This window comes from Monomorium pharaonis, chromosome 3 (assembly GCF_013373865.1).
Source record: "Monomorium pharaonis isolate MP-MQ-018 chromosome 3, ASM1337386v2, whole genome shotgun sequence".
Classification (NCBI taxonomy): Eukaryota; Metazoa; Arthropoda; class Insecta; order Hymenoptera; family Formicidae; genus Monomorium; species Monomorium pharaonis.
In genome coordinates, this window is record NC_050469.1 from 4,517,881 (window position 1) to 4,544,830 (window position 26,950).

The following is a 26,950-nucleotide window of genomic DNA, read 5'->3' on the forward strand; positions in this document are numbered from 1 at the left end:
CATCAAATTAGCGATGCTTTTCAATTTAAATAGTAAACGCAGCATTTCTCCGACGCCATCATCGCCGCGTCGTCGCTTAATGATAATGTGAGAAACGTTATTAAATTCGTCAACTGCTTCAGATTTAATCAGGAATTTTTCCAACGGACCGACAATCTCTCTCTGTCCGACTTAGCATGAGTAGAGGACGTAGCGTGATCCATTAGACGTTAAAAGTAATGAATAGTAATGAGATCCGGCTAAAGCTGTAGAAAGCTGCAGAGACAACGACGACTCAAGCAATGCGATTGCATGCATCTTCTTGACTCTGCGACGTCATGAAAATAAAGTCTCCAAGTTTTAAAATTCAACTCCAGCAGATTAACACTACACGTTAAAGATTAAGGTAAAAATAATTGATAAAAACTTTGTCAATTATTGCGTCTCCTTGCGTCTCTCTGATTAAAGGATTACAAGAAGAAAGACTGAAAACACCAAGGTACAACTAGTAGAAGAAGTAGATCGGTGTTTATCACACGTTTTTCAAAAATGTCTACCGAAAGACGATGTATTGCATGCCATGGGAAGCAACATACTACACGCAAAACTGGATATATTAGTGTGAGAGGGGGGGAAAAAAACTTGCAGTGTTTCTTCGGACGACACTGCGACACCAAGAAGAAGACTTCGACATGGCGACGGGAAACTTCATCCCCGGGACTTTCCTCGCCGGGACGGGCGAGCGCGGGCACACGAGAGAAGCGAAACACAGGAGTTTTACGAGCGAACCAAACGCGAGAGGAATCTGAGGGCGAGAGAGATGAAGTCGAGAGAATTCGAGGGCGAGAGTTAAAGTACAGAGGGAATATATACAACAGGGTATGAAAAAAGAAGTGTAGATACGGGGAAAAAAAAACCCGGAGGACGGCGAGTGGGAACAAAAGGGGGAGAAGAGTTGTCCCCCCACCCCCGTTCGAAAGAGAGATGGTCGAGAGATAGCAGACGAGTAGCGAGCCGAGATGTAAGGTAAGCGGAAGGAGAAAGACGTGCGCGTGCTACGGGCGAGAGAGCGGAGCACGAGGAGGAGGAGAAGCACTTGAGACTGAACTTTGTGTGCTTTTGAATGCGGGGCATAAGCTACCTGTCTTTTGTTTCCGCGAGACAATGCGAGAGCTTGCACAAGGTCGGCGGAGAGTGACGGAAAGAGCGGAGGGAGCGGGGTAGAAGGTAGAAAGGAGAGGGGAGAGGGGAAGAAAGACGGAGGACAGGGTGGACTCTTTTTTCTGCTTCGCCTAGTTTAGCCGGATGGACTTGTATTCTTTTCCCACGAGCCCTCGAGTATTCTCGATGCGCGCGGCCACTTTTCAGAAGGAGGACGCGCAAGCCACACTTCTTGCGCGATCAGAGAGCTTCTTTTTCGTTCCTTTACATCAAGTAACTTCCGCATTACTTCCGCCTCGAGACATCCCGCCGTAAAACGAAACTCCGCACTACATGTTGTTTAATATGTTTTAAGAACGTACGTTTCGGACTCGTACGTTTTGTTAAAAGCAAATTTCTGTTTTCGATATATAATAAAGTTTTCGTTGCGGGAATTTCATTTACGTGATTTTACCTCTCTCATTCGAATCGATATTTTCGTTAGGTCTAAAAGTTTCGTCTCTTTTCTTGTTTCTCTTTGTAATAGTCTTTTAAATTTGTTTCTAACTTCCAAGATTTCCGCTGGGAGGAGATACGTAAGACGCTAACGTTGCAAAAATGCATGTAAGTAAAATATTTGCGGTTTTATTTTAGACTTTAGACAATGCAAACAGAATGTGTACGTATAATGTAGCGGTAAATCAGGTAATTTCTATTATATTTGTCATGTTTCAAATTTATTTCGTAAAAAATATAAGAACGTTAAAAAATATGTAGCTGTGATACACTAAAGATGCAGGTTTCTTATGTTTATTATTTTTTTTCTAATTAACGACAAAAAGTTTTGATTGTAAATTCCCTGAATTCTGACTCTGAAACCATTTGCAAAGAAGAAAATAATAATTTATACTTATAACGGCTTGTAGAAAAAATTAATTTTATTTTGCTGCAATTTTAAATAAATAATTTTTTAAGTAAGAGTAGGTGGATCTAAATGAAATTTTGTACTAATATTTATTAGAGTTTTATTAGTATACGTAAAAAATTTGATTCAATTCATAATTTGTAATCCTACTTTCTCGTTAAATTTGCAAATAACTATTACAAAACGCGATTTTATATAAAAATCAAGAGCAAATAAAAAATTAAATAACTTAAAAACCAGAGAATTAAAATTTAAATTTTACACAGATGCTCGAACGTAATAATGGAAAAATGTATAAAATTAAAAAATGTTTGGTAATACTTTGAGATTAACATATACATCCTGCATACGTATTAATAAATTTTGCCTCGTTATCTCAAATTATAGAATCAAATGAAAATTTATAAGAAGATATAAAGTTCGAGACACTAATATGTCCATCGTGTTTTTAAGCCCTCTTGACATTATTACGTGTAAGGACAGATAATCGAAATAACGAGCATGAAGACAAAACCGAGAGTCAGAAGGATCATGCGACGCGTATGTCCACCGATGTTTTAATTGGGATAACAACTCGCATCAAACGTCAGCGCGGCTTTGCGTTGTCAGGAAGCGCGATAAATACGGGGAGTGAAATGCTCGTGATTACGTAGTCGAGTGATGCCGGCCGGCTCTTCGTCACAAGCGACCATCAAATCCTCTTTCAGACGGTAAAGTAGTAAATCCTCTTTAATAACGTGTATACGCGTGCTCGCCCTGGCGACTAGACACGGAAGGAACATAGCCAACGAAAATGGGCATAGTCTTACCGTAGTGTATAATTACGTTCACGTAATTGCAGCCGCTTCCGGTATACGAAAAAGCATTTCCTCTCTTGTTTGGAAAGGCAATTGTGTGCCTGCAATGAGCAGCAAATATATGTATACGGTGGAGGCCATGTATGCCAATTAATAATTCAAATAGAGTTCTCTAATGTGAGGCAAACGCAAAAAAGAAGATAGAAATGTAAACCCGAGTTGACAATTTCTTTTTAATTAACATGGTAAAAATGAACAAGAAATATACAAACTGTTTATTGGAAATAAAAATGAAATTAACAAATATTGATAAAAATAATTTTCCATCTTTGTACCAGTGCAATAACTGAAAAAAATAATAGTGAGTTAAAATTCCATATATCAAAAGCATCGGGTAATTTACACGCATAAATGCTTCATAGAATTTTAAATTTTATAAAAAAAATATTTCTCACTTTCGTTTCACCTGGTCGTTCGACTGCGCTCCGCAAAAGTTTGAATTTTAAGTTGAGTTTACTCAACGGTTGTGCGTGCTGTTCGTGAATTCAGTTTTTTCCCCATCAATAGGCAGCTATATTTTGTATTTTATTTCGAGATGTATGCGTATCTGGCACGAAAGAAAAAAATTCGAAAAAGGATTTTTCGCGTCTGGGAGTCGTTATCGAGATAATCCATGAATCGATACCGAACCGTGTGCTCGTTTCGTAGAATATTTCGTACGTGTACTACATTCAGTATTCTGAACTTTAAATGCGCGGTAGATGGAAAATACGAAGTATGCAATACAAATGGATTAAACATGCTTGTTGTTTTCATGCACGAGTTATTTGCGCTGGCAAGTAGGCTTCTAATAGAAATTGAAGAAATTTTAATCTTAACTTTATTACAATATGTATAACGCAAATACGATTTACATCTTAATATACAGAAACAGAGAGGTCTTTTTTATTTTGTTTATTTTAGTATGCTTTTAGTATGATTTTAACAAAGAGTCTAAAGAATTATATAAAAAAGAGAGAAATACTGCATGACAATAATTTGTGAGATGTTTAGATTATGAGATGAAAGAATTATTGGAAAATTACTATAATTTATAAAAAAATATTAAATCAATAAACATTGATTGTAATGCACAAAAAAGTTTTTATAATTAATGGATAATTTACTTATAATTAGAAGATTACATTCATTAAATAAATGAGTACAATCCCTTATTAAAAAAAAAATACTTTTAATTGTAGGCATACCAATAGTTTATTAAAATTAAGAAAATTTTCTTTTTTTCACAGTATATCTTTTCTCAAGTGTAAATTCAATTGGCATTTATCTCCTTACTACCAATTTTCACAAGTATTGTGTTTCACACAATTCACAACATCTCTCTCTCCCGCATAAAACAATATGTCATTTTAGTAATATTATTTTTCCTGAGTACTTGGGTGTATTTATGCAAAGCAGGCTTTCGAAAGTTCGCGATCGTGATTAGTCCCGCGAGAACAAAATCTCTAGGGACGTCTTTGTGCCTCACACCTGAAGAACGTAACTGTACCGGGGACAGGATAAACGATGGAGCACCGCAATAAATCATACCAGCATTTTTCAATATCGGGCAGCCGTGTTGACTGAGCTTAAGGCGGAGTGTCCTACTTGCATTCTCGCCATCTCGGTTTTCCGTGACATGCCGGCGTAAAAGATACTCCGCGAGGATGTAAATATACTGTGACAGCGCAGTTTCAATATATCGCGCAATGGCTTTATTTCGGTATTACTAGACTCCTCCGCTCATTTATCTTGTGATAAAAGTTGGTAGTGCTACGCAACTTCGGAGTACACAAGGAAATATTCGAGATATTATTTCGATATATTACCTCGTGAGTAGAGAAAAATCTCAAAAATGTTAAACTTCCGCACGGGCTCTGACGCTCTTCGATTATAATAACAATAAAGAGTACAATACATAAAGGGTAATCTGAAGTAACGCCATTTACGGGACGCGATATACCGAAAACGTTTCACCCCGACATAATCGCTTTAGCCGCCCGGCCTTCGGGAGCGTATTTTTCCGCAGTACGCGGAAAATGTATGCCCCGCACACAGAATCCACGCCCGGATTTAAAATCCGATTCTGTATAAGGTCTCGTATTTGTGAATATTCAAGCCGCGCGTTATGATAAGCAGCCGTGCGTGTCTTTCATGCGTCCCGCTTACGTTGCCCGGTTATTCGACAGAGGGAAAGAAGAACGTTTGCTCGGAACAGTTGCCGATATTCCCCGGGGGCTTTCACGAAGAAATTGGTCTCCCGAGATCGTCGTTTCTTCGGCCGTGCGTTACATACCGAGTTTACGATTACAACCATTGGCCATCAGGATCTCATACTAAGCCTCGGGGGTAGCCCGCCAGTCGGTAGGTAGCCCAGGATAACTGCCGGACCTACCGGCGACGTTATTAAGCCGGTCAATATACGCGCGATAACGTTATACGCTACGCCATATTTCGCCTTTACCAGGTATATACAATATATTACCAGGAGTCATTGCCTACGGCACAGAAAAAGAAATTCACGATACGCGGTCAGCGCGTCGGGCTACACGTCACGGCCAGATTACTGTGCGCGCCGGGCTAAAAAGCGTGGCGCGGCTCGCGAAAATGGAATTGCGGAGCGCGTAATTTTATTTTTTCCGATGCCGGAAATATCACGCTGCAAATAGAACGCTATTGCGATGTCGCTGCTACGGTGTTACGGGATATTGCAGGCGCTAATTGGACGAGCGGCCGTACGAGTTAATGAAACGTACGTGCGAATGTGATTGAACCGTAAAGCAAGCTATTAGGTTCCCGTAATTCTTACGTACGAAAATAAAAAGCTTTTCTTATGGGTTTCTTAGGGATACTTGAGCTCTGTAATAGCAGCTAAAAGTCAAAATGTGAAAACTGCACGTTTATTCTTTTTTTCTTAAGACAAAAGAATTTTGCTCCCGAATTTTAGCCACGAACCAGCTGTAAAAAAGAAAACAATGAAAAATTTGTTTATGAGGATTTATGCAGCAAAAGCAATCCTGTTTTACAGTTTTAAGAAAATAACATTGAAACGCGTAAGTGTAGATCAAAATAGATTGTGCGCGAATATTTAGAGTCTGATTAATATATAAAAAAAATTTGACTTGACTTGTAATGCTACTTCCTCATCAAATTAAACAAGTACCATAAAATGCGATTTTACATGAGAAGTAAGAGTAAACAAAAAATGAAAGAAGTTTTTAAGCCAGTAAGAGAGTTATATTCCAATTTCACGCAGATGCACAATATAATAATAGAACAATCTATGAAATTACAAAATTTTTTAATTACTTATACTTTGAGATGTGACACATGTACACATCCTTAAATAAAAGATATATTTTTAACGATAACTGCAAACTTCGTTGGGCATGCTGGAAGCGAGAATAATCTGATACATGCAAAGATAACGAGATTTTTCGCGCGGCTTAATACGAAGCCGTAAACACACATATATCCACAGGTAAATATTATATTCCTCCGTATAACCACTTGCTATCCAGCGCAAAAACATATTTTCCTTTGGAATTTTATGTGGAAACTTGGGTAATTGGGGTAAAGCCCTGGCGTCCTATCGCTCATCTTTCGCGGGGAACCTGGCATGGTCCACGACACAAAACGAGTTACAAATTGCATCGTCTTCCTCCTTAGACTGTTGATTTATAGCTCGACGAACTGCATATGCAATCCTCCGAATTACACGCGCGATTGTGGTGCAACCTGTAAGCGCGCGCGTACGCGGCGACTATAAAATCCCACCCGTGGGATTATGACCCTGCGACTCCTCTCCTCTAGCTCGGCACGAAATCAAGAAGATATCACCGTAGATATCACTGTAGATAAATAATCCCAGAGCGGATAAAATTTATTTTACGGGTATCATCTTTATACGCGGTCGATTTTATAGACGGCAAATAAACCGCTCCGGAGAACGGATCAGCGTCAGAGTTGCGCGCTACCGAATCTCAGAAAGGGCGCTTCCACGAGAAAAAGAAATTATAATACAAGGTATTAATATACATAATACTCGAATCGTTTATCAAGATAACAAAATATTATATTTGCTAACGCAAATACATCTCTTATTTATGTAAGCTATTTTATTTCACTCAATCATATAAATCAATGCATATCAAAAGCTTCCGATAATTAAAATTTGTTATTTAATTGTTATCTAATTAAAATGAATACTATTTTAGCAGAATAATATTGTTTAATTGATGTTGTTTCTTGATCAGTCATTTGCTGATGTATAAATCTTGTACAAATGAACGATTCTAAATGTAATGTGTGTATTCGGTAAATATTTGTCAAGTCAAAACAAATAACGCGTTTCTTCTCGCAATCGTACGCGGGTGTAACGGTTATGTAAATAAAATTCGTCACGTGAGCACCGCGTGTTTGCGTTCGTGGAATATTTGGCGAATAAACAGGTTGTCCGTTGCCAGGTTTTGATCATCCATACTTGGCAAACGTTGATCGCGGGCGTCAGCGTCGTTTGAAATCCATTTAAGATAAGCCCATTTAAGATAGGATAAGTGCAGGCTAAATCCGTCATGTGCCGTGACGTGGGAGTCGTCCGGGGAAGCCGGCGTCGTAAATCCATCTGTGCTCTACTCGCTTACCTGCATCGCCGTGGATTTTTTTCGGTATACGGAATTACGACCGACGTATATTTTATCAACGCGCGGCGCGAGAGACGGTCTCTATGCATTTTTCATAGTCATTTGGATATATGCGCGATATTAAACGACACAGAGTTTACGGCAGTAATATAAATGCCGGCGTCTGCGCCTGATGGTTGATTTTTATTATTTAGATTTAATAGCCACGGTACTTGGCGCGAAATTTTCACGGTCCTTTAATTTATCAAAAAATAAGTAAGAATAATGTCACACGAGGCGGGGATGTGCTTCCAAAATCTGTTATAAATTATAGCTATAACGCTTGAACTTCGATTGCTTGCTCCAATTAGGTGCTCTGCAATAGATCTTTTATAATAGCCCAGGATATTAATATCAAGTATTCTCTCTCTATCGGTCCACAACTTTATTTTCTAATTCAAATATCCGAATAACACATATCGTTCGGTCAATGATTGAGATATATCGGGGAATAAATCGTATTATTAAAGTACTTAGTCAAAATTGCAAAAACGATTTTGCTGAAGTATTTTAAAAATTTAAATACAAATAATATAAAATAATTTTGTTGATTCATCAAATTATTGATGTAGACATTCAACCGTGATAAGAGAATAAAAATGAAAAAAATTTTAACTACTAATACAATTAATTTGAATGTTCTATATAATCTGTATCCAATTAAATTTTTAGATACTTCAGCAAAATCGTGCTTCCATGTATATGATTAACATTTAAACATTTAACTTGAATGGCCAGTACTAAAGTGAATTTCACACAAAATTCTATAGTTTTCTTTACTGATCGAGAATACGTATATACTTATTTCCTTTATCTTTCCTTATTTTTTAAAATCTATATGCATAATATAAAATACTCTCAAATGCTAATGAGTTATAAAACAATCAATTATATACTATATAATTAATAGTGAGTTTCATCAAGTTGGCGTATAAAAATTACATTAGATGATCATTTGTATAAAATAAAAACTACGCGCGGCTATAATTATTTAAACTGGGTTGAGCAAAAGAGATTAGATTATACCTCTACTAAATTTAAAAGTTCTCTAAAAATAAATAATAGTTTAGTTCAGATAATAATTCAATTTATTTTTCAATTTGTGTCACGTTCGTAAATATAGAATAAAAACAATCAAAAATCAATTTTAAAAAAGAGAAATTCTCCACATCTTGACATTACATTTAATATGTCATACAAGTGAGATTTTGGATTTTATAAAAGATATGAATTTACATATCTCTACGAGACACACGTAAATTTCTTATGGACATTTTTCTCAGAATACGTCTATTTTAAGACTTGTTAAAGTCAATGATCCTTATATCACATTTCTACGTCTGTTAAACTTCGAAAATTGGAATTTACATTCAGGAAACGCGGTCTGTAAAAGCCCAGTGATAAGATAACATCTTCTATGACATGCAGAATTTAGAAACCATGTCACCGTCGCTACACGACAAGACGCAGGATAAAGTCTCGTAAAGCGCGTCGCATCTCGAACTTTTGCAGAACTTGCCGTTTCCACGTCCGCGGGTAGTTAAAGTTTGGTCGATAGCACGGAAGCTATTTACGAATACGCTCCGCGGTACGGCGATGCTCGCCCTCGATCGTGCCAGGTGTGCTCCGGTTCTCGCTGCTCTAACGGCCGCTTCCGTAAAAGTACAGCTTTTGACAGGAATTTAATAACTTTTATGAAGCCCGGCGGTGGCCCATTAACGCTTATCGTGGCTTACCAGCGTCCGCCTTTTTCCACGTGGGCGGTCTCTGCAAAAATGCATCACCGCGTCCCTGTCTCTTTCGCGGCTTTCCTCAGAGCTTTTCCACGGAAGATCTACCCGACCGTCGCAGAGCGGCGTTTTCCAACTCAGGAAGATACGTTATTCGCGTGTCTAAATTATACGGTCGTTGTGTACGTAATAGCAACAATTATGTCTTTATACCGTGAGCACAAAAAGCGTATATAAAGAACGCGGTTGCTTTGCAGGCTAACGTGCAGTAGTTATCATTATAATTTTATGCATATACATATAGATGCACAGGGAAATCAATAAATTAAATACTCTTTAAAATTTGCAAATTTTTTTATACCTATTTTCCGTCCGATTTTCAATTTAATAATGCTACGAAGAAAAATAAATTTATTAGTAATTCCATAAAGTTACTAAAGTTACTAAATCTTGGGGTTCTCTAAAAAATTGCACCAATGCACGTGTTGATGCCACGATCGAGGAAAGCGTCGAAAGCTTCAAAAACTTGTTGATAAAATCAAAAGCGAGCTTAGTCAGCGTTCTAGTATATACAGGAGTCCCGTTTCGACAAATATTGTCAAATTTGCTGACAAGCAGTTACTACGTAGGGGTACGTACATTTATATGTACTGCAAATTGTACATAACAAAGAGAAAGAGAGAATTTATGATATTTCATACATAATTATAATCTTTCAAGAATTTATAAAATTATCTCTTATCTACTTTCATCTACTCTTTATAAATAGATTAGTTGTTGCAACAATGCAATTGCTAGACTCTCATTAAAAAACTGAAGTTGGTAATGAGATAAATCAAATTAACAAGATGTAGAAAAGTTAAATTTGTTTCAAATGAAATATGATACATTCGCTCGTCATTCACGATGCTTTGATGAAAATAATAATACAAATCAGTATCAGTAAAAGTCCTCAATGTAACGTTTTACAATGATAAATATACAAGAAAAATATAATCACATATTTATATATAATACTTATAACATCTCGTAACTCTCGTAAAATTATCTTTATTATATTTCTTACGTTTGATATCAGAGAGAAAGAGGCGTAAGAATTGTGCATCTACTAGGCCAAAAATCGAAAAGTCCAAATCCACCAAAAACATAAATTTTCTTTCATTAATCACCACCTCTTGGAAGGCAATGGCAGTGAAAATACTTTTGTAAAAAAAATTATCATGGAGTACACACAACCTAATGTAAAGATCATGATATTCAGTCATAAAAAATCAACAAAGTGATTCAAATTAATGCATTGTTAATGATGTATTGAAATGGAATTTGTCTCAATTTTCACACATTTTCGAACAATGTGTCAAATGTCTGTACTATATACTCCTATTCGAAACAATGTAGATATTTTATTAAACGAAATCTTTTCTTTCGGGTTTTGAACACAGGCCTCGTCTATAAAGGTTCCGATTCATGTCTTCAACATTAAAAAAATGAAACACGCTGATTCGCGTCTCCCTCAACAATGTGTTAATAACAAACGCAGAGGTTGAAACTGTTTAAACGAATAAAATATGGCATGCGCGCATCAGCTTATCAATGACGTGTCGTTTGAAGAAAATATCGAGGCAGTCAATAAAAATGTCCTCAACGTAATGTTTTACAGTAACAAATGACGCTGACTGCACAATCGCATGGAACGTCGCATATGCAATGTCAATGACATAGTGCGCCATGTGTCTTCTGTTACTTGATAGCGTTGCGAAACCGGATAATAGGATAACCTACTCTCCTATTTACCAACAAAGTCATGCTGTTCATTGTAAGTCGATCGACAAACGCGTAAGCAATCAAATTCCAGTTGTAACAGTTACAATATAACTCGATATTGCGGAGGGTCTCACGAATGAACAAAATGTAATGAAAATACCGTATAATAGTATCTAATATAAATTGTTTTTTACTATTATTTATATCAAATTAAATTTTATATACACAACTGTCCATAAGTTTGAAAATGCTTTTCTCACATCTCATAAAAAATCAAATATTTCGTGAAAAAAATTGAAGTTTTCAAATATGTATTTCATAGAGTAAAAATAAAGCTTAAATATGTTTTTGATTTCGTCTCTATAATATTTTGTTCTTAATTTATATAATTTAAATTAGTATATTTAAATATATTTATTTTATACTTTTATATTTAAAGTGCTGTACCTTAATAAAACATTACTGGAAAAATTAACAAAAAATAAATGTAAAATAGGCTTTCTAAACTCTAAAACATTCTTTTTTTTTTAAATTGGTACAATAATTTCTCGCAATAATATTAAACTTCTTTAGTAAAATCTCATCTCTTATAAAACGTTTTCTTAACTAAAGAGTTTATTATACAACAAAAAAATAATAAAGCAAAAAATGTTTGTTATAAAGTACTGGATTTGCATAAATTTTTTCAACATTTTTCAAAGACTTTTATACTTAACTTTTCATGAGATGCAAAAAAATGTCAAATGTTTCCAAACTTATAAACAATAATGTATGTACTGTGGCTCTATATATTTAAATAAACATGCACATAAATCAAATAATACATATATTTTAATATAAAATTATTTACACTAGAATAAACAGCCCAATGACTGACACATTAATAAGTTTTATAATTTTGATTGTGTATTTGGCTGATAATGCTTTAGTTTATTAAAGATTTTACTTCCTTATAAGTGCCAATTTAACGAAGAAAATTAAGTTCAATAACTTTTAAATTTATATCCATGATCCAAACAATATAAAGCTCAAAATTGGGTCATAAGACATCTAAAAGATTCTTTAAGAGATCTTATAACCCAATTTTGTTGGAACCTTATACACCATTTTATGTTGTCTTGGCATATTATTTATTAGAAACACTAATATCAAATAACAAACAATATCAAAAATAATAAACTACCTTATATTACTAACATCAGTAATTATATTGTACTTACAAATAATTTATTTGATATTTTTCTTCTTTTATTTATTTTCAAGTTAATATTATTAAATATAAAAAAAGTTCCAATAATACTTTCTGTTAATTTTAACTTAAAATTACTCATTTTTTGCGTAACTGTCCCTTTTCTCACATTTTTTAATAAGAATGAACATTGTTCAGACTAGAATCGAGATTTTCACAGTTTAAATAGATACATACAATTAAAAGATTTGAAAGTTTTACTTTTAATAAAATAATATAATAAATAGGCTCCTTAAGAATTTTCAAATAAAAATTAGTACAATTCTGTAATATAAGTAAATTCTGTAATATAATACAATTGTGTAATATAATGCGAGACACTACTTGTATTTTTTGAATTACATATTTGAAAATCATTTAAGATCAATATTTTAGATACATTACATTATCAATAGTTGGACCATTTGCCCTACTCCGTACAAAATTATATAAAATTACATAAATAATATTTAGAAAATTACACAATTTATAATAAAGATATATTCTTTAGTGTTTTTATCTCTACTAGTTTGAAAGAACATTCTTTAGTGTTTTTATCCCTACTAGTTTGTGCACAAATATATTTCTCTCTCTGGTATAAAAATATATTTGCACAATTAGAGATAAAAATATTTAAAAAATTTATATATTTTATATAAAATTTTATTATAAGTCATGTAATTTTTATATACTTAAAAAAAGTATAGTAAGAAATTCTTTTTCTATCAAACATTATGTCCGTTTTATTATATCTTTAGTTGAAAGTTCTATTATAAGCGATAGAAGTTACAACTTCTATCGCTTATAATAGAACGTAATCTCCAACAATAAATCCAACAAAATCACCGAAGCTTCCCATAATTTGCTATAGCCGCAAAGATTGTATTACGAAAGCGTCCATATCTCATGATTAAGGTAATAAAGCTGCGGCGTTGTCATATCCGTGAGTATCCATAAAACGCGATTTGGAATCGGTATTGTCCGACAGTGATGATCATTTTCTCAATAACGCGTTGTTCTGACACTCATCGTTAAATGATATTTGAATTCAGAGTCGTAAGATATCTGAATTAATCTCCTCTTTTTATAACCTTTAATGAGAAATATTGTAATCTAATATCCTCATTTAATGTCGAACATCGTTTAAATCTACGCGTCATTAATCTTGGGTAGCACTAACGATAATGAAACAGCTTACAGTTACATGGTACCGAAAATGCATTAGTATCTAACACTCGCATTTGTAGTCTGTCCCCGAGGAAGAAAGTGAAAACTCTTAGGAATGCATTCCTTATTGACCGCACCGATAAACAACATGCTTTATGGAAATGTGAAGAGAATCCTTTCCCTTCACCAAATGTATTATTCAATAAGAAACTTGCGAGAAAATATTGATATGTCTGATAACATCACTGCAATATTGTCTGTTACGTCAATAGAGTTTACTCGTCTTCTATATTTTGCGAAAGTTATCGAATTTTCTATAGGAAAAAAAATAATTGATCGAGAATTACGTTTCAGAAATCTCAATAAAATAGTAGTTACATGCAGAAGCGTAATAATTAAATTCAATAAATAAATAAATTGGCAGAAAGTCATTAATCATTAAATAATATCGATTTCTAGAGAGACGTTAGAGAAATTTTCGGAGCGGAATGGATATATTATCAACTTATCTATTTATTGAAAGGTCAATAGCTGTCTGGCTGAACTCGTATACAACACAGTAGATTGTATCAGGTACGTGTGGTCAAAGCTTAGCATAGCGAGGCAACGATTGTACCTCGCGCCGTGTTCCACCACCCTCTCTGATAAGCGACCAACAAACACGTAGGGCATATATTCGTATCGTTTCCAATCGACAGAGGTGTCAAGCAGCGACAATATATTGTATTCGTACGGTACCACGCATGAAGGCGGCCGCATAAATGCGTGACAGTCGCGCAGTTCAACGACATCGTTGTCGACGAATGTAAATACCGCGACAAATACGATCAACGGCACATTTTGTATCTCGTGCTGCAATATTTCTTGTAATCTTACGACAGTCGCTTCCATATTGTCGCCACGATCACGCGATGCTTACTGTGTCTACGTGACACATTTATTCGCCGACCAAATCCACGCTTTTATGCATAATCTTTTTTTAATGTGTTAAAACAAAATATCATAATTTTTAAAATTTAGTAACAGTATTGCTGCATTTAAAAAGTTTAAATTTATATTAAAATTAATTTATTAACAATTTTGTTTACGTTGTTCTATAATACACACATTTATAATGTAAATGTAAAAGTTCTTTTTATGCGCGTCATAAGCAATCAGCAAATCATAATAAATTAAAATAAAGTGGGAAAAAAAAGTTAATTTAATTCTAAAATATATCTGATTGCACAGTGGCTGATTGGAGGAAACTTAGATAATTTTTAGTATGTAACTTGCGTTAGAGTTTTGCACAAAAATTTGCGCGTATAACCGCAAATTAATCAGTCGGAAATTCGTAATACGCGCACGCTTAACGTAAAATACATTGCTCGCGTATAGTAATTACGGACACCGCAATGGAAAATATATCGCCGACGGCTATGCGTGTAATCAAGATATACGACAGTCTCAGATAATTCTACCTGGCAATCTATATATGGTGCAATTAATTCCCTCTTAGCGCACTTGCCAGAAACATACATAGTTGTCCCGCTATTAATTCCATCTCATAGAAAGAGAGGTTTCGCCGCAGACGAAGCTCTAAAAGCGATATCTTCTGTAAAATTTTATTTATAGATATATCATTATTAGGTATATCATCATCTGAATATTTAAATCAAAATACACTGTAGAACAGAATTTTGAACGAAAAGTGATTTCGCGTAGTTGTCAATTGTAGTTGAAATACATGCGGTTTTAATTATTCTATTTTCGTGCATATTTCGCTTTATCTTATTTCATGATTTCTTTTTATACGCAATTTTGTCATATCACAATGTCACACGTTTGCACATTCGTATTTGTGCAATTAAATTGATACAAGAGTATTTTTTAAATATAAATTTATAAGTCAATTAATTGACTAGAACATATCAAATCTTGTTAAATATAGTAAGTGTGATATCTCACGATTTATTATTTTAATACCCATCCGAAGAAAAGAAATATCTCTACGAATGGGAAAAGATTTAATTTAAGATCCGCGACATCATATCAGTTTCGTCGCCCTCCAATATCACCTGACCGAGAAAAGAAGAGGGCGAGTGGGAATGGATTTGCCTCGTTTGCATATCACAGGTGCAAACCACCCGGTCATCCAACACGCGTATCCCGCGCGTGTACGTGCGTATGTGCCAACGAAAAACATGAAAGAGAGAGAGAGAAAGAGAGAGAGAGTGAACACCCCGCGATCTCCAATATTATTGCATTACGAACCTCGTGCTATCATCGTCGTCGTTTCGTCGTAGGGGTAGTCGGCCGGTAAGGCCAGCGCGAAAAGCAAGAAGAGAGCTTATCTCGCCAGTACATACGCGGTTCGCCCTGAGGGGGCGAGGGAGAGGAGCGAGAGCGGGGTAGCCCGATATCCCAACGCTCACGAAGGACTCGAAAAATATTCTCGCCCGTGGGGACGCATCTCGCGCGCGAATCTCGCTTTTATGTGCAATCGCGCCGCGTTCGTGTCCGCGCACGTACCTCGTCGACGATTGCCGACACGTTGGATATACGGCGATCTATATGATGTCAGGGACTGTCGTCTTTCCTTTTGCGTATGAGTTTTTTTTTTCAACGATTTAAAGTCGATCTCTCTCTCTCTCTCTCTCTCTCACTCTGTAAAATTGCCAAGCAGTTTCTCAGGTCGCGAGCAACGGAAAGGACTTCACTGTAATTGGCATTTCATAAACTGCCTCGTTAAATAAATTTCACGCAGCGGAAGGCTCTCGCCGCACAACTCAAATTGTTCAAGTTTCGCAAAGAATTTGAAGTCGCAAAGACACATGAGACATCCCCGGAATTATTAAGGATATCCCGCTTTTATAGTCGTATATTGATCGTACACCGTTTGTACATACATCTCGTTTTAATACTCGAAATGCCTTGACTTCCAACAGTCAGTACTGTTGAAACGGAATTAGTTCGTTGATGTGGGACACGGCTAAAGCCAAAACCGTGGCTATATTAGAAACTGTAATATGTCGCTGCAGGGTTGTAGACTCTCTGACACTACCAACGTTCGCCACACGGCTTTAGGAAAGCGTAAATTGCGATTTCCAGAGATTACCGGAGGAGAAGGAGGGAGGTGTGTCAATACGTTACGTCTTTTGAATGTAGAGTAAGCTGACATTTTTTTAGAACTTGGGATTAATATTTGTAAAAATATAACGCGCGGTTTCCAAAAAAAAAAACATTGTTTTAGAAAAATATAATCAAGTTAATCATGTAATGACAAAGATATTAGAAGAATTTTATAGACAAAAGATGGAATGATATTAAGAAAAGCGAGGGCAGAAAGAGAGGGAAGTATGATTTTTCCAGCTAAATTTATCTTGCTTTCAGATCGCCTAACACTGATAGCAGAGCCTTCATGGCAAGGCCCTTGTTCGGTGAGTTGTTTAAACCAAACGAGGCGGAGGACACGTTTCTCATTCACCGGGGCGAATGTTCTCCAAGCGCGAGAGCTATACACTTCTAGCTATCCTGCCGTCTTTTCTCGCGCAACATTCTGCTCTCTCTTGTTCGCTTGACAATGTAGGACGGGGACCGGGAGTATAAGACGTCATTTCCGGGTTTGACAGCTTCGCATAAATTACACACGCGCGTTGTATGCACGTGTGTCGCCGTAGAAGAAAAGATAGGGTAGCCCAGTTTATCCACACGGCGCACAGTGGGCTAGAATTGGCTTTTTTCGTTCAAAATGGTCTAGAGACCTCAATATTTAACCAAATAAAACAAATTTTTTTTTAAATTACTCGTGAAAAGGTACCAAAGAAGACTGTCTGAGCCGATTTTCAATTAATTTCATCCCTCAGGGCATACAACCTTATATTCTCATTGATAATGGCAACACATAAAGCGGTAACTTTTACCTGCAAAACCTCACGTATGAGCTCAGTGACATCGAAACAATACAAACTCACATTACAGCAATGACTGCATGACTTCATGATTTTATGTAATCAAAATAAAAAGTATAATAAATTATACTTGTAGCTTAGTACGACTCGAATCAGCTACACTTGAGATGAAAAGTGTACCCAGAATGTACCACGAGAAGGCTTCCAGTTTACATTCCATGGTTTTTGGTTTGTTTGTAATTTTAATTTTTTACATTTTTGTAATTAAAAAAATTTTTTAAATTAATTTTGATTCAAAAATCTTTAATTAATTTTTTATGTTTTTTGTATTTTAATTTTTTGTTTTGATTTGTACATCAGTTTTCAAATTAAGATAACTTTGCATTTTTAACTTGTAATAGAATAATAAAGATTGCTTAATGTTTACTCTCCATATGTATCTTCATGTATGTATCTTGATCTCTGAAGACCTCATAAAAAAGTTATTTGTTTCCTCGGATCCTTATATAGCAAGTTTAAGAATTCAATGGCACAAAAAGCCTAAAAATATTGATCCGAAAGCACAGGATCTACTGGACTTGTATTAATTCAAAATTCAGTATTAATTCAAAAACAAAAAAATTTACAAAAATAAAAAAATTAAATTTGCAAAAAGAAAAAAAAACAAAACCCCATGGAATGTAAACTCGAAGCCTCCTCGTAGCACATTCTAGGTACATTTTTCATCCTAAGTGTAGCTGATTCAAGTCGTACTAAGTTATAAGTATAATTTATTATATTTTTTATTTCGATTACATAAAGTCATGAAGTCATGCAGTCATTGTTGTAATGTAAGTTTGTATTGTTTTGATGTCACTGAGTCCATACGTGAGGTTTTGCAGGTAAAAGTTACCGTTTTATGTGTTGTCATTATCACGTAATGGTATTTTGTATTATTCAATGAGAATATGGGGTTGTATGCCCTGAGGGATGAAATTGGTTAAAAATCGGCTCAGACAGTCTTTTTTGGTACCTTTTTACGAGTAATTAAAAAAAAAATTTGTTCTATTTGGTTAAATATTGAGGTCTCTAGACCATTTTGAACGAAAAAAGTCAATTCTGGCCCACTGTGCGGCGGGTCAAATGCACCGCATAGGAAAAAATCTGCGAGCTGGAAGAGTGCATCGTGCGCTTAGATTTAGTTTTTCACTTTTTCGCCACGATAAAACTGGCAACATCCTCGATAACACGGAAGCTTTCATAATCTTGCGGGAAATGCCTCTTATACTCGGCAAACTCAATTCTTTCTGGGTGCGCGCACGATCGAGATGCAGTTCGATCGCTGAAATTATTTCGCATCAACGATTACATGACTGAATGATTGGATGCTTACAACTGTGTCCGATTAAAGAAATCAATACTTGTTTTAAAAATTTATTACATATGTACAGAAAGACACGTAGATTTTGAAAAAAAAAATTATGCTGTCTCAATGAAACATTAATAATGGTTGAAGAATTACTTTTTGTATGCAAGAATATTACAACTGTGATAGTTACAAATGGAGAGTTAAGTAAATTTACAACGAGCTTACAAGATCTGAAAACATTATCAAGAGACACGTATGGTAGTATCTCGCATCACAAGTATATATATTACTTTAATGATCATTGGGCAATAAAGATACTATCATATAATGAAATACTTTGTTTACTATGTACCTCATAATGTCATATGCCATATCTTTTTATGTAAGCAAAAAATTAGATACTCGGTGCAAAGATAAATGTGAAAATATGCAATGCATAACATTTTCTACTGTACATTCAAATAAATCTCTTATTCTGGAATTTTTTATGTTATTGAATCCTAATCTAAAGTCTGAATTTTCAAATTTTTCGAACTCAAGATGACTAAAAAAAGCAATACAAAAACTTAGAAAATTTTATTATTTTAACTTGTTTTCTAAGTTTCTTGGTCGCTGTATACAAATCTGAGATCAACATTTTTTAATATTAAAAGTTCAACAAAACTTAAATGCAAAAAAATAAAAAAATAGGTTAAATTGTTCAGCAACTAAAAATTAATCTAGAAAACAAATTCTAAATTAATAAAGTTTTTGTTTTGTCCATATTAATTTTGCAATCTTGAATTTTCGAAATTCAAAACTTTAGCCTTAGATTCAGAGTCAGCAATTAAAAAAACATGTACTGATCCATTTTCAAGAAAATTTAAAAAAGTTTTGTATTATTTGGACTGTTATGTTGGATCGGATCATTTTTAATTTTAAAATTCTGACTTCTGCTTTATAATCATCGTCCCGAAAAATCACTGGATACAAAGTTTTAAAAAATCGATCTAATATAAAAATTCGTAACACAAAGGATTAATCCTGCAATTTAGATTTGACTATTTATATGTAAGCTCGCTTAAAAAAAAATTTGAAGTTCTAAATGTAAATTTAAAAAATATAAACATAGCGTATAATAAAAATGGTAAAATTTCAATATACATAAAGCCAAGGAAAGATATAAAACCATTGATAATTAACATAACCATTTAATGACATTTTCAAGTTACCAATACCAATTTAAAAAACCCCGTTTATTAAGTTTTATAAGAAAACTTCGTTTATAAGAAAAGTACGATTCAAAAGCATTTATTTTTGAAGAGATATCTAAAATCTAAATAAAAATTGAAATTTAAGATATCTAAGAAAAAGTACTCAAGTAATTTATGTCTAAAAATTTAAAAAGTCTTTTCTGTAAGAGCCAAGCAAGCTTTAAAAAATTTACCATTTAAGAAACTGAGCGTCTTAAAACCAGAGACGAAAATAACCTAGAATTTAAGAACCAGATAAATAGAGATTGCAGTTTTCAGAAAAGCAAAGAGAACGACGATGCTCCTTGAGGATACTCTTAACGAGCGCACCGATGCAATAATTTTCGTTACATTTTTGCAGAGATAATTGTACCTCCGAACTATCCGGCGATTGTTCACGTCGGATGAGATCGTTTAAGAGTCGACAATATACCGCTGAAAAGGCTTGGTGGCTTTTTGCAAAAAGGCAGACGTCGACCAGACCGCGATATAAGTACCTCTTACAAAGTCACTAAAACTTTGTACTTGGGATAATAGCGCCTCTGAATAATGAGATAGATAAGTGACATAATTTGTCATTCGTGGGAATAATCGGTTAGCTTGGTGAACGAAACTTGTTATTAAGGAAAGAACTCTCCCCGCGATTTGCAAAAGAAAAAGACGATTTGTGTGCAGCGTGCGGATTAACATTTACTCAAAGAAATTATATAAATATTTTATTGAAGAAACATCGGCAAATTCATAGAAAAATATAAATACAGTCTCAAAAATAATAAATGAGAATTATATAAACACCAAATGGTGTTAAACCATAACATTTTACATCTATATTTTTTTAACTATAAGAAAAAAAATACAGACGGCCGGAAAACGTTTTATCGATGTTGAAGATCAGATTCTTCTTGCAAACTTAATCCAATTTTGATGTTATGATTTAAAAGCAATCATCGTTCTCTGAGTAAAAAGATATATCATCAAGGATAAGAAAAATTATTCATGATTTTAGATGTAAAAGAGAGAGAAAAAATATTAAGAATAACCGAAGGAGCTCTTGTTATTGCTAATGCCTTTGTGTGTGTATATGCGTATATGTGTGTTTTTATGTGTAAAAAATCACATAAATAAGAATAACTAAACAAATTTTGGACATAAGCGTCGCTGATCCTGCTTTTTTATTTTTGTTGTGCTTTGCTCGATTATCGTTAATAATGCGGAGAAATCGAATTTTATTAGTTGTTAAACGACTAACGTCGTTTCAGTAATAATCTAAATATTACAGTAAGTAATCATAATATATTAATTATCATAAAACAAGAAATATTAATAAATAATATTAAAAATATATATAATATTAATAATATTAATAAATAATATTAATAAAAATATTTCTTTTTTAATACATATAATTCGCAAATTGATATTATCCGTAAATTATCGTAGAATATCGAACATTATCAAACATCGTAAAATATCATACAACATTAATTATCTTTTGAAATTGAATTAAATTTCTAAAGTAAATAATTAAATACATAATAATGATATAAAATTTTTAATTCTACATTTAATAATTATTGTTAATATTTTGGATTTTAATAAATAAAATTTTCACTTTAAATCGAAGTAATATGTTCTTTAAACTATATTGTAAAACAAGAATTGATCCATATAATAAACTGATATTTCGAGATTCACCGTACACAAGTTTGCTTTTTGTACTGTTAAATATCGGCTGTGAGGTAGACCCGAATTAACTTCTCGCGTCGCCTTTTATAGAATTTCCGATACCTAAATATGGATGCCGGCGTAACGATTCCAGGGAAGCCACCTAAATGCGCTTGGCGCGATTTCAATTTCAAAGCGGGAAAAGCTCTTTAAAGCGGTATGCCGATTCCACGCGATTAAGCTATCAAGAGACAATTCTTGCCTGTATTATTCCAGGGTGAGAAATATTTTACCCCATTGATTTCACCTCATTAGAAAAAAAGTCGACTTATTAATTCTGTTAAGCTCCAATAAAATTTTTGATTGCAAATGCGTTACACCAAACACATGCAAAAGAAAATTATTTTGTATAAATTAGTAAGATAGTTTCCATTAATCCTTAAAAAAAAGAAACAATAATATAATCTCTAATTAATCTTTATAAAGTAGAGTAAAACGTTAATAAGTAAGATATTTTTCCTATCAAATTATAATTACTTTAATTAATTCTTATTGTGGCGATAATAATCGCACTTTTACAAATTACAATCCTCGAATGATGAACACTCGTCAGAAACAAAACTTTCATTGTAGTGATAAAAACACCCCCCCTATTGTAATCACCAATACAAAGAAACCAAGCACTTTTATCGCGTGTCTCTTTTAAACTGCCTTCACGTAGACCTGAATAATACTTCCTCTTCGCCTAGTGGACGGCGGTCTGCACGCACGAAAAATCCTTTTTATTGTGGCAGGTAGTTGCATGTCTACCAGCTCAGGAGCGCGTACACGTTCCTCGCGCTACTGATTATCGCGCAGCCATTACTTATTCTTTCTCTCTCCCGCCTTTTCTTACGTTTTTATACTCTTTATATGTTTCGTACTTGTTTTGAAAAAAAAAACCGCGACACCTTCTATAGAGTCGTTGAGTCGTAGCGCGAATAAAATTACGTCATGAAAGAGGGGCGTATTCGATTAAAACAGTCGTAACAAAGTGTCTGACGTAACTTTTTTTCTACCACAATTCCGAAATACGATCTCACGTGGCTTGAGTCTCTCCCATATATCACGGCAATATTAAGATGTTAAATATAAATTACTTTCGGTATACAGACCAGAAGTAAATTACTACGTAGAAAAAAATGCGACATTTTTTTGTAATCTAACTATTATTATGTTTCACAAATTTAATCCTTCTCATTACCAACAAATCTTAAAAACTATCAAATTTATTTTATATCAACAAAAATATGAAACGCGCGGCTAGTTTCATATTTGTTAAAACTTTATTCACTTAAATAATTTGATGGAACAGAAGGCATGAAATAGAAGAGATGTTAATAATTTACCCAAAATCAAAGGTTCTTGTCACTAATTGGAAAAACCAATAAACAGCAAAGATGCACACCCTTTCGTAATTCCGAGCTTCTACCGCATCCACATACCACGCGTTTCACGTTGACGATTACGCATGCCTATGTGCAAGGTATGGAAACAATTTCATGGATTTTGGTGAAGAATGTGGATAGAGACATGCGTATATGACTATAAACAGAACTAGGATGCGCACGTACTTATTATTATCACGCATTATTGAATGCGTTCTCGCTATAGCATTTTTATCGATCGATATATAAATTGTTACATTTGACCGCTAATGCATAATAATAATTACGATCAGGTTGCGCTCAGTATTAAATGCTTTATCGTCCAGTAGTCGCGTTACAAAACAGGAATAAAGTATTATTTAATTTATCACTATTAGCAAAAAAATTAATGGCATTTTAGATGGCACGGATATTTTCATTTACTTGCTATTTTTCTCGAAGAGCAGCGATACTATTTGAACAACTGCTATTTAAATAATACAAACGTGTTTTCAAAGTTGTATTAGAAAGAGATTTTCCTCTTTTCTCGTGGATTCGTGATGCATGTCTGCCAGCGCGAATAAAGAAAACAATTTGACATGATATACAGTGATTAATAATTCGTTACGAGTGTGAGATCAGTTTCTCTCGTCTCTCTTTCTTTCCCTCCCTTACAGGAGCAAATGCATACAAATAGATATGCTGCTGTGACATTCTAAAACAGCTTTAAAAAATATCGTACATTTTTATTTTCTCTTTCCTCTCCATCTACAAGGCTGCCATGAGAAAGTAATGACAATGTACATTAATAAAAATTTTCGTACGCAAAGCGCCTGAATAAGGAAAAAGGCAGGAAAGCCACAGAAATGTGTACTCTCTAAATTTATTTCGCTGTGTCGCTTTTATGGCAATGTGGCATGCATAGCCCTGTCACTATCTAATACAAATATGCAAAGCCACATGCATTTTTCCACCCTTCACGAGAATATACCTTTCATCATTTTCACGAATCTTTACTTGGTTTGATTTTTCATTTTCTTTCATTTGTCAGTCAACCGAAAGATCGCATTTTTTTTTAACGCGTTGTTTGAGCGTATTTACCTGCATTATCGCGCGCATTCTCTTTTTCTCTTTTTTTTCCTTTCTTTCGTACCCCGTCGGTGTTCTTTCTTTCCCTCATCGCCAGCAAATCGCCGACCAAGCGAGTCTACATCCACTTTTCCTTTTCTGAAACGCGACTCGAGCGCGACGCGCATTGATGAAAATCTCACTTCAGACACCGCGCACCACGCCTCGGCGCGCAGTAGACTAGAAAATGCATGACGCTATTTTTGCGCACGTACCGCATCTTCCACGTATTTCCATATTTCCGTCGCCGGTGCTTTCTCCTGCTGCCGCGAGATTTCCTCTTTCTCTCGCACCGCTGCTAATGACTCGCACGATGGTCGTACGTGCATGCGGGCACGCACGCGTGACTTCGGAATAAACGAGCGATTCCTGTTGCACTTGAAGGCTCGCCGAGTAATGCCGAGAATTTTAATTAGAAGCACTCTTTCGTCGCGTTCACGTATAACAGGTGTCCGTTAAAAGCTTCGATATATGTGCGCGTGTACATTAGTACTTTCTTTTTTTTCTTCAGCATTTTTTCTGTATAAAAAAAGTTTCATTGACTAACAAGACACATTGACTTTCGTCGAAATTCCAAGTACAATTCGCGGACATAATTGTATATCGTTATACCTCAGATTTATTTTAAAGGCGACAAATATGATTGATCTAAAATAGCTTTAGATATTATAGTTTGCTATCCACTATTGCTGAAAAAAGCAGCGTTATATTTTTGCCAAAAATTTAAAACCTGGCGAGCCATGAATATTTAACGTTTCAAGCGTTAACCCGTGACTTATTTTCCCTTCAACTTTTTCTACATGACATTTTCGCTTTTGCGTATTTTTGCTTCTCCGTTTCGCTCGGAAATTCGATGTTTGATGTGCATACGGGCATATGCGCAAACGGGTAAACCAGCAAGGCGGTTTCGCGCGCTAAAAAGAGTTTCTCTCAAGATGAATATATCCGCTTACCACAGGCTCGGCAAGTTATTTTTCCTAGAGAAATAAACGAGAGAGAATAAAATTTTTAGCTGCGCGTTTTCTGTCTCGCCCTCTATATCTGCAAGTGTTTTCCCGGGATTATCCGCGACATTATGGCGCATACATGCTGGGACATCTTTATACGTGGGCTCCCTTATTTTCTTTCGCCGGCCTTTGAGTGTCGGCACATTCATCACGCATAAAGAATTATCTACCTAGCGCCATTTACTCGCCACGTCTTATTGTGTTATCGTATGTATTTTCGGAGGTAAGTAAGCCAAGTGTTTTCGTAGAGAAATATTTATTGCGCACTTTGCCGATGTAATTCTTAGAGAGTTTATTTAGCCAATTTCTGCAACAAGTTTACAGCTTGAATCAAAATATAAGGGATCTTTATATCGACGTTACAATCTAATAAAAATTAGAAAATTAAAAACACAATAAGTGTTCACCAAATTGTAATTAATAAAATTTTTTACATCTTTCTTTATATATAAATTGTGTTGTTAAATTGTTATTTAACGTTTCTTAGTATTAAAATAAAATAATTTATAGGCAAATGAATAAATAACGTAAAAACGTTACAATGTTTTAAAAGCTGTAATTTTAAGATAAATTAATAAAATAATTAACCTTATTTATCACAATTTATCATAAAGTAAATCAAAATTAAATATTCAAAATAAAATTTACTCCAATCGTAACATATCATAAATGCATTTATTGTGCTATAATGTCGAACAATACGTCAAATTAGAATAATTACATGCAAGCTAAATGATTGATATCAAGGGCTGAAAAAAAAATAGGTAAGCGTTTCGATCTGGCTGTAATCAGAACGCGATATAAAAAAATATGCATAATTTGCACTCTATCTCGGCGTAATTGCCAAGGAAGTAATTATTAGAAGATTGCGCGCGATATCGCTTCTCTTAGATGGAATTAATACTTTATGAAAGTAGTACGCCCTAATGCGACCTGTACCACAAAATGTAAATTCAAGCGTTAACTTTTCAAGCGGCTCATTCAAATTTCACCTGCGATTAACGTTAAAGGGCTTTTACGTTAAGAGCACTGCGCTCGCGCGAAGAAATATTCTTACTGACTTTTTTCAATTTTCCACGATATATAAATGTGCAAAAGCATTTGGAAAAAAAAGATTCATTACATATTATTGTAATTTCATCTTCTATAGGGCAGCATTATTGACGTCTCCCTCACAGAAATGCTGAAAAAGCATTCTCGTGCGGACTTCCGTGCCAATTGAAAGCGAAAGCTTTATTCACTCGATATAAGCGGCATTCCATAATTCCACAAAATTTGAAAAGCGCCTTTTATGAACCGCAATCGAACCATTACAATGCCTTACCGTCCATTCATCAATACACAAAAAGAACCATCTCTTGGCACTTTTTAACGATGCAACGCGTCTAGGAATTTATCAAGCACCGTGTCTCCGCGCATTATTATGCCTCACACGTGACGAAATATATCTTCCGTCTTATCTAATGCATTGTACGTGTTCGTTATTATTGGTCATTTTTATTTGTCATCTTTCTTGCATGACGAAGAAATTAATGATGCCGACAATAGCAATAATAAAACTCAATCCTATTTAGTTCAAATTATATAATTGTTCTTATGTTCAAACGTCATTTTGACGCAGTTTAATAATAAGAAAAACATGTTACCCATGCAATTGTGTTACCTTCGCACATGTATTGAATGATTAAATAAAAAACATTTTAAACGTATTAAAATGCGTAATTCACTATCTTCGAAACAATGGATATTTAATAAATAAATAACCAAATGTTTTTCGCAAATTTTTACGATAAACTTTCAGTTAATTTGTATTTGTTTAAAAT

The 26,950-nt window shown here is 34.5% G+C and overlaps 1 protein-coding gene and 1 long non-coding RNA gene across 4 annotated transcripts in view; both read right to left on the reverse strand.

The window, feature by feature from the left end:
- The window catches only part of LOC105837291 (zwei Ig domain protein zig-8), a 296,303-nt gene that overhangs the window by 136,046 nt on the left and 133,307 nt on the right, over positions 1 to 26,950 (reverse strand). The window lies entirely within an intron of this gene.
- LOC118644981 lies at positions 11,573 to 25,614 on the reverse strand. Its single transcript, XR_004962747.1, has 2 exons — positions 13,483 to 25,614; positions 11,573 to 13,375 (listed from the first exon to the last, which is right to left on the reverse strand). It is a non-coding gene; the product is annotated as an uncharacterized LOC118644981 (long non-coding RNA).